The sequence below is a fragment of the Moschus berezovskii genome, chromosome 9 (assembly GCF_049115385.1).
Source record: "Moschus berezovskii isolate FMDL1 chromosome 9, NW_MosBer_1.0, whole genome shotgun sequence".
Lineage (NCBI taxonomy): Eukaryota > Metazoa > Chordata > Mammalia > Artiodactyla > Moschidae > Moschus > Moschus berezovskii.
The window spans coordinates 15,989,932-16,006,504 of record NC_142468.1 but is presented as its reverse complement, the minus strand read 5'-3'; the positions used below and the strand labels follow the sequence as shown (position 1 = coordinate 16,006,504).

The window sequence follows — 16,573 nt, the reverse complement described above, 5'->3', positions numbered from 1 at the left end:
CAGCCACCTCTTTTTATACATCACGTTTTCTTGGAACATGACCACGTTATAAACCTACATTTTATTTATTTATTTTTAATAGAAGTCTAGCTGATTTACAATGTTGTGTTAGTTACTGCTGAACAGCAAAGTGATTCCGTTTTACATGTATATACACTTCTTTTTCATATTCTTTTCCATTATAGTTTATCCCAGGATATTGAATATGGTTCCCTGTGCTGTGCAGTAGGACCTTGTTGTTTACCCATCGTGTATACCAGTCTGGTAATCCCAAACTCCCGCTGCACCCCTCCCCCACCCCCCGCCCCCTTGGCAACTACCAGTTTAGTTGTTATGTCCCTGATTCTCTTTCCATTTCATAGATGGGTTCATTTGAGTCATATTTTAGATTCTGCATGTAAGTGATGCCATATGATGTTTGTCTTTCTTTTTCTAACTTCGCTTCGTGTGATCATCTCTAGTTACAGCCGTCTTGCTACAAATGGCATTATTTCATTCTTTTTGTGGCTGAGGAATTTTCCATCATATATAAGTACCACATCTTCTTATCCATTCCTCTGTTGATGGGTATAGGTTGTTTCCATGTCTTGGCTGTTGTGAATAGTGCTGCTGTGTATCTTTTTGAATTATAGTTTTGTCTGTGTATATGCCCAGGAGTAGGATTGCTGGATCACGTGGTAATTCTGTTTTTAGTTTTCTGAGGAGCCTCCGTACTGTATTCTGCATTCCCATCAACAGTGTCAAAGAATTCCCTATTCCCCACACCCTTTCCAGCACTTATTGTTTGTAGACTTTTTAATGATGGCCATTTTCACCATCTGGCATAAGGTGGTACCTCCTTGTAGTTTTGATTTGCGTTTCTTTAATAATTAGTGACGTTGAGCATCTTTTCATGTGCCTACTGGCCATCTGATTGTCTTCTTTGGAGAAATGTCTGTTTAGGTCTTCTGCCCATTTTTTGGATTGGATTGTTTGTTTTTTTGTTGTTATATGAGCTGTTTGTATATTTTGGAAATTAAGTCCATTTCGGTCACATTGTTTGCAAATATTCTCTTCCATTTGTGGGTTGTCTTTTCATTTTGGTTATAGTTTCCTTTACTGTGCAAAAACTTGTAAGTTTGATTAAGTCCCATTTGTTTATTTTTTTTTTTGCAATTGCATTGGGAGACTGACAGAACATTGGTATATAAATCTACATTTTAAAAATTAGATCTCTCATCCATGTGAGATTAATTCTGGTGTATAATATGAGGTGTGGATCCAGTTTTCTTTCTTTTTCTAAATGACTTTTGTCCCAGCATCATTTACTTGAAAGTTCACCCTTTCCCACCTTCTCCATAGTCTGCTTCTGGACTCATGATTCTATTCCAGTGGTCTTTCTGTTCATGTATCATTGAATACACACTGCTCCTTGCCGAACGTAACACTCCTGTTTCATGTTAATCAAGTACAAGAGGAGGAGTGAGAAGTTCTAGTGAGAAGCTACTGAGTTATTAGAGGATTCTTGTGTTTGTATTATGTGGAATTTGTTTTGAAATATGGAAATGAGACAAATCCTATATCTGCTTCTTAGAGGAGGGGGAAAAAAGGGAATCTCATGATAAGTCCTCAATGAATATATTAAAGATTTTTCCAGATCAGATCAGTGTCTCCTGGGAGGGGGGCACTTTTCCATTTCCCATGTTACTTTTCAAGGGATTTCCTTGTTCGGCTTCCCTGGTCCATGACCCAGTCCTGACCACTCGGTGGCAGTGTGCCCGGGGCTTATCCACCAGCCTCCTCTTCTCTGTCAGCGCTCACTCTGGGCATAATCTCCATTCAGTCCTGGGTGTTCTCCCATCACCTGCACACTGATGACCCTTGCGCAGAGTTTGTGTCTCTAGCTCAGTCCTTCCACTGAGCATCTAGCCATCCACACCTCCTTTCTACTTGAATGTGCAACTCAGTCCTAACGTATCCAAACTGGTCCTCTTAATTTCTGCCCCTTCCACCCCTTCCACCCTGTCCCCTAGCCCCCTCAGGTCTCCATAAATGGGCTCCACCTTCCCTTTCACTCAGACTCTGAACTTTGGGATCACGCTGGACCCTTGCGTCTCCACTCAGGTTCAGTCCGTCAGCAAACCATGTTCGTTCTAAACTTCAAGCACACCTGTTGTCTGTATTGCCAGCATCGTTCCTGGAGCTGACTCGAGCCAGGGCCTGCTCTCTGCCTACTTCTGCTTCCTTCAGCCTCAACTGCAGGAGCCAGGATGACCTCTTTACAGCATAGGTGAGATCATTTCACCTTTAACAGCTCAGAACCCTCCAGGGGCATCTCCCCCCAAAAGTAAACCACACAGTCTTTACCGTGGCTTCCCAGGCTCCACGTGACCTCACTGTATATAGCACCCTTCATCACTGTTCCCCACCTCCTGCTGGGAGACCACCTGACATATGTCCATATGCATGTGTGGTGTGTGTGTGTGTGTGTATATGTGTGTGTTAGTTACTCAGTCGTGTGTTGCTCAGACTCTTTGCTGCCCCATGAACTGCAGCCTGCTAGGTTCTTCTGTCCATGGAATTCTCCAAGCAAAAATGGAGTGGGTAGCCATTCCCCTCTCCGGGGTATCTTCCCAACCCAGGGATAGAACCCAGATCTCCTGCATTGCAGGCAGATTCAACACCATCTGAGCCACCAGGGAAGCCCACACATGTGTATACACGTATACACATACTGTCTTTTTCTCTCTACTGTCTAGTTAGCTCTGTGAGAAGAGACAAACACTTGTTCACATACCCCCAGGTCCCTCAAACAGTGCCAGTCCATAATAAGCTCTCAGTGACTATTTATTGAAAACATGAATGATGAGATCAGTAGTTCTGGTGGGTCACTTACTGTGTCAGTGTGGGACCTGAACTCTGGAGCCTGGTAGCTCTACTGGGGAGGTGATGCTCTGTATGAAGAGCCTGAACCAAGGCAGTGGTGTGAGCATGGACAGGAGATTTGGAGACATTTTGGAGAAAGAGTTAACAGACGTGCCATTGGTTGGGTGCAGGGCGGAGTTTAAGGTCATTTCAAGGTGCCTGATCTTGGTGACTGGTTCGGTAGTGGTGTCATCAGATGAGGAAAGCAGAGAGACTTGACTTGGGAGCCAGTGGCAGAGAATATAGATCATTTCCTCAGTGCAGGAATCTAGGAGAGCAGTTGAAAGCAGTTGCAGTTAGAGCCATCTGTACAAATAGAAGATGAGGACAGAGCCTTGGATTTGGCCATTTGGAGATTACTAGGGGCCTTTGAGAAAGTGATAACAGTGATTTGTGTTGGGGCCAGAGTCAGTTACAGCATGTGGAAGAGGAAGGTGGAAGCAAGGGGGTGGGAACAGTGGTACAGGCTCCTGCTCTGAGAAGGAGCGAACACAGGTGCGGCAGTATTTGGAAGGAGGAATCTGTGGTGAGCCTCGTGTGTGTAGTACCTGGCAAAGAGTGATTACAGGTGAAAGGGAGGTGGTGTGAAGAAGTAGCATCCTGAGGGATGGGGTAAAACCTTCCAAGAAAGACTGACTAACCTTGGACAGGAAGAGGCAGGGACATTTTTTCCTTCAGGACAAGAGGAGGTTTGGAAAGGCCTGTAAGTTATCAAGAAAGGCTGAGGGAAGTAAGGAACTTGGGGCTATTTCATTTTTAATTGACCTTTTTTTTTTTCCTTCTTTTTTTCAAAGTGGGAGGGCAAACTTGAATGTTAAACTTGTTTGAGCAGAGTTGGCATCTGGAGCCTAGCAGAACAGATTGGAAGCAGAAAGAGGAAAGGGGATCGGCTAGCCGTAAGAGAGGCAGTTGCTGGGCTGCATTGACGGTCTGCCCCATGAAGCTGGAAACATGAACTCCTGCTGTTTGCAGGCGCTCCAGGGAGTCCAGAGTGTCAGTAGGCTTTCTGCCCCGCAAGAGCTTGGGTTCCAGTTGGGGAGATGAGACATTTTCATGCATAAAAATCAGGATCGCCTGGAGCACACCATAAGTGAGAAGCTAATGGAGATGCCCAACCTCGATGATGTGATGTCAGAGGAGAGTAATCACGGTGGTCAGGGAGCCCCTTGAAGAGGAGCTGGGGGTCAAGCTGGGGGAATTCTGGTGGGCAAAGAGGATCATGGGGAAAGGTTTTTGGTTCAAAGATTATTGTAGATGTTAGTGTTGGGGGTGGGGAGCAGTTACCATATTGTCAGTCTGGTTAGAGCAGAGAAGTCACGCTAAAAATAGTGTGCCCTTAAAGTCTTTGGGGATGTGCTAGGCACCTGTGTCAGTCAGTTCAGGCTTCTACAACAGTCTCATAATCAGGGTGGTTTAAACAGCAAACGTATTTCTCACAGTGCTGGAGGCTAGAATTTTGAGATCTGGATGCTAGCATGGCTGGGTTCACATGACCTTCCTTGGTGCGTGCGCACACAGAGATCTCATGTCTCTTCCTCATTTTATGAGGGCACTAATCCTATCCTAGGGGCTCCACCCTCATGACCTCATCTAACCCTAGTTAGTTCCCAAGGGCCCCACCTTCAAACACTGTTAAATTGGGGATTAGGGTTTCAACATTTGAATTTGGGGGGCTGTACACATTCAGTCCATAGCTGCACCTTACCTGTGTGTTACACCAACCATATTGGGTAGATTCTAGTTTTTAAGGTATCCTAGTACAAGGCGGGGAGAAGGAAGGTGAGGCTTAGAGAGGTCTGCATTGTCCCCAGTGGGAAATAGGAAAGCTGTTTACTGAGAGGCCCACAGCCCACAGTGAGCCTCAAATCCCCAATTTCTGGGACACCTTTGTTTTGTTTGCATAAACCTGTCCAAGCTAGAGGGCATGTGTTGCCCACCTCCCTGCCCAGAGCTGTTGGCTGCTGGAACCCAGATACTCACCCCTGAGCCACTTAGGAAAGGGCTGTATTCAGGAATGGCATGAGACCTAGAATCACTGCCTGTTCCCTCTCCCGGCACCCCAGACATAGCTATGCCAAAGAATCCATCTTGGAGCCATGCTGGCCTTGGCTCTGAAGTTGTCTGAGGTGGGGCACTTGTACCCAGTGGGGATTAGAGCTGAGCAAGAGTCAGCCAGACTTGGGAAAGAGAGGAAGGAAGGGTAGTCTGATTAAGTTTTGTCTCAAAGTGTCTGTTTTTGGGTTTGTCCCTGCATTGATCTGCAAGGGAATGAGGCAAGTAATGGCCCCTCAGGGACTTTCAGGACTTTGCTCTCAATGTCAGCCGTCATTTTCAATCACCCTCTCCCTCCCAGCCATTAATTTTGGCCCAGGATCATGGGGACTTGTCCATCTATCACTCCTAATTGACACTAAATGATCTGTCAGTTTATTGATGAACGGCAGGAGTGGAATTGTCACAATATATTTTACTTTCTAACAACTCCTCCTGACAATTTTACCTTGTCCATCTCACTCTCCTCACATAAATCTCCATTGGCTGCTCATTCCTTCTCATGGGCCATTCTGGTGCCAGCCACTTCCACACCATCTGCACGCGTCAAGGACATCAAGATGGCGGTAGAGCAGCCCGTGTGCTGGTCCTGAGGTTACCCCCTTCCCTCCTCCTTTCTTTCCTTCTTGCTTTTTTTTCTTTTTTAATGGCAGAGATGTTCCAAGAATACTAAAGGGCTTCTGTCCTCTCCCTCGGTGTCATTGCCATACCGGAGTCTCTTTACCTTCTTGTTAGCAGCGAGTAGTTAATTCTTATTAGGCTACCAAAGTGTGAAAGGCAAAAAATTCAGAGCTGCCAGGCTCCTAGATCTGTGAGCACAGTTGCAGACCTGTGTTTAGTCCTCTTTAAAGCAGCTCTGTTCCAAGCTGTCCATGCCCATAGAAGTCAGTTTCTTAGAAAGAGGTCACCGAAGGTGGGTTAGCTGGAGCCTGCCCACTGGTGTGCTGTGTGAGGGATATAGGTGGGCCTTTGGGGCCTGGCTTAGAGCTGCCAAGGACCCTGAGCTGTCACCAGCGGCCACAGGCAGTCTCATCTGTCCAAGCCCAGTTTTCTGTTCGGCTATTATTAAGTGCCCCCAAGTCTTCAAAGAGATGGGGAGGTGCTGGGCTAGATATATATAACGGTATATACTGTGGGTATGAAAAATCCTTTATCCTTTATGAGGCCAGGGATGAGCAGAGGCGCTCGACAACATATTAAAATGTCATTGCCCTCCTCCTTCCGTTCCTGTGGAAGATTATTTTTGTTAACTGATAGAGACTGTTTTTGTTTATTAACCGTCATTCCATTATCATGCCTATCAAAATTAATAATGGTTCCTTAATGTCGTCTGATAGCCAGAGTATGTTCACAGGCACTTCCATTGTCTCGATGTCTTCTTATAGTTGATTGTGTAACAAAAAGGGCAAATCAAGGTCCTCACCTGTATGTAGTCATTAGATGTCTTCAGTCTCTCATTATGTAGCCATCCCCACCCCACACCCGCCTCTTTTTTTTCTCCCACGCCATTGGTTTTTGTTTTTTTCCTTTGAGAAACTTGTCCTACAGGGTGTCTCACATTCTGGATTTGGCCCGTTGATTCCTAGACGTGGTATCTGACTTGCTTCTCTGGCCCCCGTGTTCCCAGTGAGGCTGGGAGTTAGATCTAGGTCAGCTGATGGTTAGACACAGACTCCCCATCTGGCAGAAGCGCTTCAGAGGTCGCGTTGTGTACATTCTGCTGCATCTCGTCCATAGGCACAGGTGTCCCAGCTCCCACTGTAAGTGAAGCTGTGATTGGTCCTTGGAGTCAGGGGTGTGGCCTCCATGTTACATTGCCCACCAGACTCCCACCTACTGGTCAGAGCATCCACTGATGACTGTTACCTTGAGCTGTGATTTCATTAACAGGTGTCATACGGTAATTTTCTAATTTTCACTCATAACAGAAATTTGTCCATAAAATACTTCCTATCCAACTGTTTGGTTGCTTGAAATACAATTTATTATACCTTTCATCCTGCTTTTTCCCCTACTCCAGTCTTTTTAGTTTGAAAATTTTCGAATCTATAGAAAAGTTGCAAGAATAGTACAGCAAAACATCCTTCCCTTTGCTAATGTTTTACTGCATGTGGCTCTTTCCTCATTTTCTTTTTTTTTCTGAACTGTTTGAGAGCGGCAGCTGCCTTTGCATTTGCATTACTTAACACTTGACATACACAGGTTCTCAGTACATACGTGATCATTGATTCTTTTTTGGACATTTCTTACAGAGCTCCAGTAATTAAAAAGGGATCAGATATCCTTGAGCCCTTGACCTTCAGAATTTTCATCAATAGATGCGATTTTGTTTAGCAGTATGGAGAATTTCTTTTCCACATACTGCCCTGAGCCATGTGCTGCCCTGGGATCCCAGAATTGGCATGACATGGCAGGGGTCCTGAGCACCCTGAGTGAACATTCATTTCGCTCTCAGCAAGGTTGGTCACGTATCAGAGATGAGTGTCCAGTGTTGGATGAAGTCAGATGAGGCCAGTACATGTGAGATGGTTGAGAAGGGAAGTCTTGATAGGTTACTGTGCGTCTGTTTCCAAAAGCTGTGCCCAGGGCTCGGGCGCCGTGGCCCTGTTACTGAGGCTTCCGGAGATGCCCACGCGAGCCCCCTGCTTGAACCTCTGTCTCGTCTTTGTCTTGACTGCTTCTGCCTGCACATGTGCTTTTCCTCCTCATGGCTTCTGAGACGCAACAGATTAAAAAAAGGTGGCTTCAGGGCCAAGCAACAACATACCTTTTTAATGTACAGCTTCCATTTGTTTGCTCTGTGTGGACTCCCAAAAAAGGAATTTCTCGCCTTGCTGTCAAGCTGTGTTCAGAACCTGGATGGAAAGATGATAAAGGACAATCTAGATAAGTTTTTTACTTTAATAAACTTAGAGAATTCACAGGGACTTTTTTGGCTTTTTGATTTGTTTGTGTAGACCATTGAGAATTTCATTGCATTGTTTATTGCTGTAAATTATTTATGTTCAGTTGGATCTGAAGATGAAATAGATACCAAAACTGCGTCAATTAAAATAACTAGTGAAAAATGTGTCCTCAGGAAGTGGGGAAGAGTGTGTGATTTGTTGAGCTCGTTCAGTCCTTACACTCTCTTGTCTTCAAATGCTTGTACTGTGTTGGTGGCTGGTAGGTAGGGGGCATGAAGGCAGGACTCTGCTGAGCTGTCCTTTCCAACTCAGCCCCGAAGTGCGCACGGCCGTGAGGTACTCACTGCAGGTCACTCTCCATGGGCAGAGGTGAAGGTGAGCATTGGTTCATCCTGCAGACATGTGAACGGAGTGCTGCGCCTTGGCCAGCGCGTGCCGCCAGGTCTAACTCTGGTCGACAGAACCCCTTTTCATGATGATGATATTCTGCCTCTTTATGGAGTAAGGCCTATTTGACCTTGAAACTCTAATGTAACTAAGTTGAGAAAGGTGGCTCATTTCCTGAAGAGAACTGTGGCAGAGAGAAAGCGTAGCATGCAGAGACGATGCAGATCCTTACGTTTCAGACACTGTGTCACTACACCCCATCTTTTGAGACATTAGAACTCTGAGTGAATTTTTAATTTTATTTATTTTAAATAAATTTATTTTTATTTTTAGGGTATAATTGCTTTGCGATGTCATGTTAGTTTCTGCTGTACAGCAAAGTGAATCAACTATATATATGTATCTCCCCTCCCTCTTGAGCTTCCCTTCCACATCCCCCATCCCACCCCTCTGGGTCATCACAGAGCACCAAGCTCAACTCCCTGTGCTGTAGAGCAGCTTCCTGCTAGCTGTTTTACACATGATAATGTCTGTATGTCAGAGCTACTCTCCCAGTTGGTCCCACCCTCCCCGTTCCCCGTCCTGTGTCCACAAGTCCATTCTGTACATCTGTGTCTCTATTCCTGCCCTGCAGATAGGTTCATCTGTACCATTTTTCTAGATTCCCTGTATTTAAAAAATCATGGTATAGAATCCAAAAGATTAAAGAGACTGGGATCGTGAAATTTGCTAAGACAGTAGATCTTAAATATTCCCACTACACATGCACACAGATGGTGACTGTGTGAGATGGTGGGTGTATTAAGTTGATTGTGGTAAACGTTGTGCACCTTAAATATATATAATCTCTGTCAATTATGCCTCATTAAAGCTTAAAAAAAAAAGACGCTGGGATATAAAAGGAAAGTTTCTTTCTCTGTTTTTTGTGCCCCCAGATACTCAGATTCCCTTCCTGTGTCAACCACTGTTCACTAGTTTTATTGAGTTTCCTGACAAAGATACTCAGTGCATTTACAAAAAATATGAGTTAATGTGTTCTATAACTACGCCCCCCCCAATAAACGGTAGCATGTCTATTCTACATTTTTCTTTTATCATATAACAGTCTTTCTTGGTGATCTTTCTGAATCTCAATACAGAGTAGGCCTGCCTCATTTTTAAGGGCTGCATGGTACTCCAAAATTTCCTATCTCATTAGAAGTAATCATGAGCAGACAATAGACATGATATTCTCCCAGGCTGTAAAAGGAAACTTGTATTGTTTATTCATGTAATAGCCATAACATGACTCTTTAGAAAATATCAAAGCCTTCAGATACAGTACATATAAATTCATAGGCTGGAGAACAAATAGGAAGCATACATTGTTTTTTTCATTGAAGATTGAGGGAGGGGCATTTTCACACATTGCCATTTGGGTTGATGAAAGTGACGTTCTGTGTTCTATTCATTGCAGTTTAGGGGCCTGGATGGCTTGTCTAGTGTCACAGAACCCAGTTTATTTATGCAAATGACTAAATATGAAATAATAGGAATCTTGCAATTCTGTCAAGTGCCTCCCAGTTGAAGATGATAGCAGTCTGTTCCCGTAAGCCCCACGTGGAGTAGCATTTGGATACTTCCCTTCCTTCTCTGAAAGGCAGAGCAGTCTTCCTGACAGGCAGCCCTGCTCAGGCCCTCCCTGTAGCAGAGGTGAGCGCCTGATGCCCAGGGCGGTGGGGACGGTGTGTGCAGTGACTTGAGATGGACCCACTCACTGCCTGTGCGTGTGCACCCGGGAGGGGAGAGCTGAGGCCGGAGGCTACACGGTGCCCAGGAGCTGTGTTTCTAGAGCCCACGTCAGCGGTCCTGCTTCCCAGTCGCCTGTGGCGAGGCCTGTTGGAAGGGCTGCCTAAGACTGCAAAGTAACAGGCTCCGATCCCCACCCTGCCCAGAACCTGCACCCAGCTTCCCTTCAGCCTGCAGCTTTTCTTGACTAGTCAAACTACCCTTGAGTTTTATCTTTATGATTGAAAGCCAGGAGCGATTCTAGAATAGGTTCTTGGCATGTCCTGTGGAGGCTTTGACTTTTGGTCCTTTGCAGTATCTAGTTTTGCAGAGGTGCAAATTCTCGTGTGACCGGAGCTGGGAACCAGGGGTAGGATTGTAAAAGAGGGAGTCTCTGAGGTTCGGGAAGGGATTGACAGGCCCACCGAGGGGTCCCTTAATTAACAGTAGCCGAAAAAGGACAGCGTCCTATGGAATGTTCCTGTGTCTCTCTGGATTATCATTTAGTGCAGAGAGATCTTGAAACTAGAAGGTTCTGTCCACATCCTTTCGAATTCTGGTGCCTCTACAAGTGCTGCCCTGGGTCTGCCTGAACTCCTTCCACTGCTGGGGGATTCAGTGGAAACATTTATATTTTTTTAAAGTCTTTTGTAGTTAAATAAGCAAACCAAGGACACTTTCAGTTCAGTTCAGTCGCTCAGTCGTGTCCAACTCTTTGCGACCCCATGAATCACAGCACACCAGGCCTCCCTGTCCATCACCAACTCCCGGAGTTCACTCAAACTCATGTCCATAGAGTTGGTGATGCCATCCAGCCATCTCATTCTCTGTCGTCCCCTTCTCCTCCTGCCCCCAATCCTTCCCAGCGTCAGAGTCTTTTCCAGTGAGTCAACTCGTCGCATGAGGTGGCCAAAGTATTGCAGTTTCAGCTTCAGCATCAGCCCCTCCAGTGAACACCCAGGAGTGATTTCCCTTAGAATGGACTGGTTGGATCTCCTTGCAGTCCAAGGGACTCTCAAGAGTCTTCTCCAGCACCACAGTTCAAAAGCATTAATTCTTCAGCGATCAGCCTTCTTCACAGTCCAACTCTCACATCCATACATGACCATGGGAAAAACCATAGCCTTGACTAGACAGACCTTGGTTGGCAAAGTAATGTCTCTGCTTTTTAATACTATCTAGGTTGGTCATAACTTTCCTTCCAAGGAGTAAGCGTCTTTTAATTTCCTGGCTGCAATCAGCATCTGCAGTGATTTTGGAGCCCCCAAAAATAAAGTCTGACACTGTTTCCACTGTTTTTCCATCTATTTCCCATGATGTGATGGGACCAGATGCCATGATCTTTGTTTTCTGAATGGTGAGCTTCCAGCCAACCTTTTCACTCTCCTCTTTCACTTTCATCAAGAGGCTTTTGAGTTCCTCTTCACTTTCTGCCATAAGGGTGGTGTCATCTGCATATCTGAGGTTATTGATATTTCTCCCAGCAATCTTGATTCCAGCTTGTGCTTCTTCGAGCCCAGCGTTCCTCATGATGTACTCTGCATATAAGTTAAATAAGCAAGGTGACAATATACAGCCTTGATGTACTCCTTTTCCTATTTGGAACCAGTCTGTTGTTCCATGTACAGTTCTGACTGTTGCTTCCTGACCTGCATACAGGTTTCTCAAGAGGCAGGTCAGGTGGTCTGGGATTCCCATCTCTTTCAGGATTTTCCACAGTTTATTGTGATCCACACAGTCAAAGGCTTTGGCATAGTCAATGAAGCAGAAATAGATGTTTTTCTGGAACTCTCTTGCTTTCTCCATGATCCAGCGGATGTTGGCAATTTGATCTCTGGTGCCTCTGCCTTTTCTAAAACCAGCTTGAACATTTGGGAGTTCACGGTTCACATATTGCTGAAGCCTGGCTTGGAGAATTTTTAGCATGACTTTACTAGCGTGTGAGATGAGTGCAATTGTGTGGTAGTTTGAGCATTCTTTGGCATTGCCTTTCTTTGGGATTGGAATGAAGACTGACCTTTTCCAGTCCTGTGGCCACTGATGAGTTTTCCAAATTTGCTGGCATATTGAGTGCAGCACTTTCACAGCATGACCTAAATCAAATCCCTTATGATTATACAGTAGAAGTGAGAAATAGATTTAAGGGACTAGATCTGATAGAATGCCTGATGAACTCTGAACAGAGGTTCGTGACATTGTACAGGAGACAGGGACCAAGATCATCCCCATGGAAAAGAAATGCAAAAAAGCAAAATGGCTGTCTGAGGAGACCTTACAAATAGCTGTGAAAAGAAGAGAAGCAAAAAACAAAGGAGAAAAGGAAAGTTATAAGCATCTGAATGCAGAGTTCCAAAGAATAGCAGGGAAAGATAAGAAAGCCTTCCTCAGCGATCAATGCAAAGAAATAGAGGAAAACAACAGAATAGGAAAAACAAGAGATCTCTTCAAGAAAATTAGAGATTCCAAGGGAACATTTCATGCAAAGATGGGCTCGATAAAGGAAAGAAGTGGTATGGACCTAACAGAAGCAGAAGATATTAAGAAGAGGTGGCAAGAATACACAGAAGAACTGTACAAAAAAGATCTTCACAACCAAGATAATCATGATAATGTGATCACTGACCTAGAGCCAGACATCTTGGAATGTGAAGTCAAGTGGGCCTTGACTTCAGTGAAGGTGATGGAATTCCAGTTGAGCTATGTCAAATCTTGAAAGGACACTTTAGTGATATAAAAATTCAAACAAGACATGATGTTAAATTTGCCTGAAACTACCATTTCCTCCAGTCCTAGTCATCTCTCTAGAAGCAGCTACTCATAACAGTTCATTGGTATCTTTACCAACAATAGATACATTGTATAGTTTTGCACAATAGATACACCTTCAGAAGTGTATATATGTAGTTGTCCCTCAGGATCCAAGGGGGACTGCTTCCAGGACACCCATAGGTATAAACATCATTAGTGTTTGAATCCCTTATATCACATGGCATGGTGTTTGCATATAACCTACACACATCCTCCCATGTACTTTCAATCATCTCTGCATTACTTTTGATTCATAATACGATGTAAATGCTATGTGAAGAGTTGGCAGGGTGTGGCAAGTTAAAGTTTTGCTTTTTGAGATTTTTTTTTTCCTTCAAATATTTTCAATCCATGGTCGGTTGAATCCGCAGATGCGGAACCCATGGATATGGAGGGAGGACTCTGTGTGTGTACACACATATATTACATGTAAATACACATATATACAAACACACAACACCCCCGCACCCCCGTCATGTTTTTTTAAACTGCTTCTCTTTAGGAAATTTGCAGCTCCATCCTCTGACCCAGATTCCACCTTCTGGGGCCACACTGCAGAACTGTATGTGGACAACCCACACGTCATGCCCAGCCCTCTTGTTGTATGGATGGGAAAACACACACAGTGTTTATTGTGGCTTTTGCACTAGCTGCTGTGCTAAGCACAGTTGTCTTAATTTATCCTCAAAGTCGCCCCCCCGACCCCATTAGATAGGTTCTTTTATTATCCCCACTAAAAGACAAGGAAACAAAACTTCAGAAAGGCTGACTAACCTGCTCACGGTCACACAGCCAGTAAGAGCCTGGCAGGATTTGAACCAGGTGAGTCTGACCACGGGTCATGCTCTTCTCTGCGCCTTGACACCTTCTGTTTTGTGCCCTTGACCCCTGGCGTTGTGCGTGTGCACTGGCGGGAGTCTCTGCGGGTGTTCCCCGAGGGCAGAGTAGCACGCGGTGAACGCGTGACCCCCCCCCCCCCCCCGCTTACCTGGCTGCCTGCCTGCAGAGACGGTGAGTGCAAAGGATGCGGTCTACACAGGCCAAGGCCACGCCAGTCACATGGTCAACAGGCCCAGCTGGGCTCGTGGTTCAGTTCAGTTAGGCATCAGAAGCGTTCGTTCCTTCTAAGCCTGCTGAGCCCTCCAAGAACTGGATCTGTCACCAGGCAGCCAGCTCGGGAGCCAGTTCTAGTTACAGGTTTCGGGCGTGACTCCTGCCAAGGCCGAGGGCAGAGTGGTCCACGGGTTCTCAGCCCAGAGCAGGCGCTCCAAGTGTTCATGAAATGAAGGCAGGCATCTGCCTGGGAGGCTATTTCCCCTGTCCATCTCCCCCATACTTCCCCCCCCTACCATCACCCTCCTTCCGAGGGTCACTCCTTCCTACCCCGTGCCCCCCGCCCCTCCCCGTGCCTGTTGGAAGTTGAAACATCTGCCTGTGGTCTAGTCCCGTCACCCTGTCTGTCACCCCCTCCCAGGCAGGTCATGTGGACTCTTTGGGCTGAGGTTCCCAATGGGTTTGGACTAGATGATCTCAAAGCTCCCCCATTCAGCTGTAGGATGTCACGATCCTCGGAAATCCCAGATGTTCAAGCCCGGTGGCCCCGGGATTTCTTCCCACCGAGCTCTGTCTGGGAGAGAGCGGGGTAATCCAGCTTCTCCTGGTGCCCCCAGCTCCACACCCTTGGGCTCTGTCTCTTCAGCGTTAGAGCTGAATGGTCTCTAAGGCCGTGCATAACTCGGAAAGAGTGTCTGCCCGTCTGAATTGTGCTTTCTGGACAGCCACTCGAGACAAATCATCTGGGCGCATAAACCACGGCCTTGAAATGGAACAGTCGACAGACCCCGAGATGCCGCAGGCCTCCCAGGCACAGGGGCCAGTGAAGGAGGCCTGGATGTGCCCCAGTGTGCTTGGAGTAGACAGAGCCCAGGGGAGACGGAAGCCCACGGTCTGCCTGGAGAAGTGAAAGAAGTCGGTGGATAAGGTTGAGAAGGACCTGCGTGCAGGGCCGTGAGTTCCAGGCATGCGCTTTGCCAGGAGCCTTGGATGCGTTGACAGCTGTGACTGGCAGTGCATAGGACACACGATTTCACCTCTTCCGAATGCTTTTCTGATGTGGCACCATTTTGGGGAATTTGTAGGTGTGAACAGACGCCCATCTCTCCCACAGAGGCCTCCCCCTCAGGGCTGCCCCAACTCCACTCTGTATAGTAAGTGCTTCTCTCTAGGCTGGACGGAGCTGAGGAGAGGCCTGCTCAGCTTTTCCCTTGAATTTGACATCCCTTTTTTTCCCCCAGATTTTGGTGATGTCACTCATCCATTTCCTGTGAATTACTCTCCTCATGTATCCATTTCAAATCATTGCTTTCTCTTATGAGACTATTTATTAAGGTTACCTAATTATGATTTGGTGATGGACAGGGAGGCCTGGCGTGCTGTGATTCATGGGGTTGGACACGACTGAGCGACTGAACTGAACTGAATTATGATTTCCTGAGGGTGGTTTTCCCATCGGATATGTGTTCCTCCTCACTTGGAGTGACTTCTCATTTGCCACTGGTTTTGTTGTATTGGTGAGGTTGAATTCATCTGCAAGCAGCAGCGTCTGTGTGCTCTATCACTTTGTTGTGTCCCGCTGTTTGTGACCTCATGGACTCTAGCCCACCAGGCTTTTCTGTCCATGGCGTTATCATGGCAAGAATACTGGAGCGGGTTGCCATTTCCTCCTCCAGGGGATCTTCCCAACCCAGGGATCGAAATCCTGTCTCCTGAGGCTCCTGCACTGGCAAGCAGCAGAGAACCATACTAGTAGAGATCTAAATGGAAAGAGGTTTATCTCAGAAAATAGGAGGTCCAGGACTTTGTGGTCCAGGGCTGATGTGGCAGCTCCGTGGTGGCAGCAGGGATGGAACTCTTCCCATCTTCCTGCCCACCATCCTCTGCATGTGGGCCTTTGTCATCATGCCATGCCTCATAGTGGTATAATGGCTGCTGTACCTCCAGACCTCGCCTCTGTTTTCCAGGCAAGAAGAATGGCGGATGATATGGAGGAGAAGACAAAGGGTTCTTTCTTAGCAAGAATTTGTGTTTTGGAGGTGAGGAGATAGAGGATGCTTTCCAGGGACTGCTGCATCTTTCTCATTGATCAGGAATGTATATGCTCACCCCTCAGTGCAAAAGAGGCTGGGAAGTGGGAAATTTTTCGTTAGGCTCATTACCAACTAAAGCAGGATCAGAGTTTGAGTTGAGAGGACGAGGACATGATTTCTGAGTAGGCGCCATGTTGTTTTCTCTGGTCGATTCAGCGTCAGGCCAAGAGACAGAAATCACTGGTTTGGGATTCTTTCTGAGACTGTGTCATGTGATGTAGAGAGTCGGGTGTGCTAAGGAGCATGAAAACAGTCTCACCGAATGCTGGAAGCTTCTTAGAAGTAGGGAATCATTTGGAAAGGACTCAAAGGGCAGAAAAAGTTGCTTTTGAGACAGGGATAAACGAAAGTGGCTGAAGTGGAGGAAGGGAGCCAAGTGGCAAAGAAAGTGACAAGCAGGAGACGGATAGCACGGGAAGGGTGTGCACTGAGAAGGCTGAGGAGGAACCTGGAGACCGAGTCGGCATCGTGGGAAGTGGCGGGCGGCTGGCGTGGGGGCTGGGGTGTATGTAGGTGGCAGGTGGCCGGCCAGGTGGGGAGGGCGGGTGTGTCTCCCTCCAGGGTTGGCTGCCCGGCATGTTGGCTGAGGGGTTCCCGACAGAT

The 16,573-nt window shown here is 46.5% G+C and overlaps 1 protein-coding gene across 1 annotated transcript in view; it reads left to right on the top strand.

Annotated features, from left to right (window-relative positions):
* IFT43 (intraflagellar transport 43) overlaps positions 1-16,573 on the top strand; it is a 103,415-nt gene that overhangs the window by 47,737 nt on the left and 39,105 nt on the right. The gene's annotated exons all lie outside the window — the stretch shown is intronic.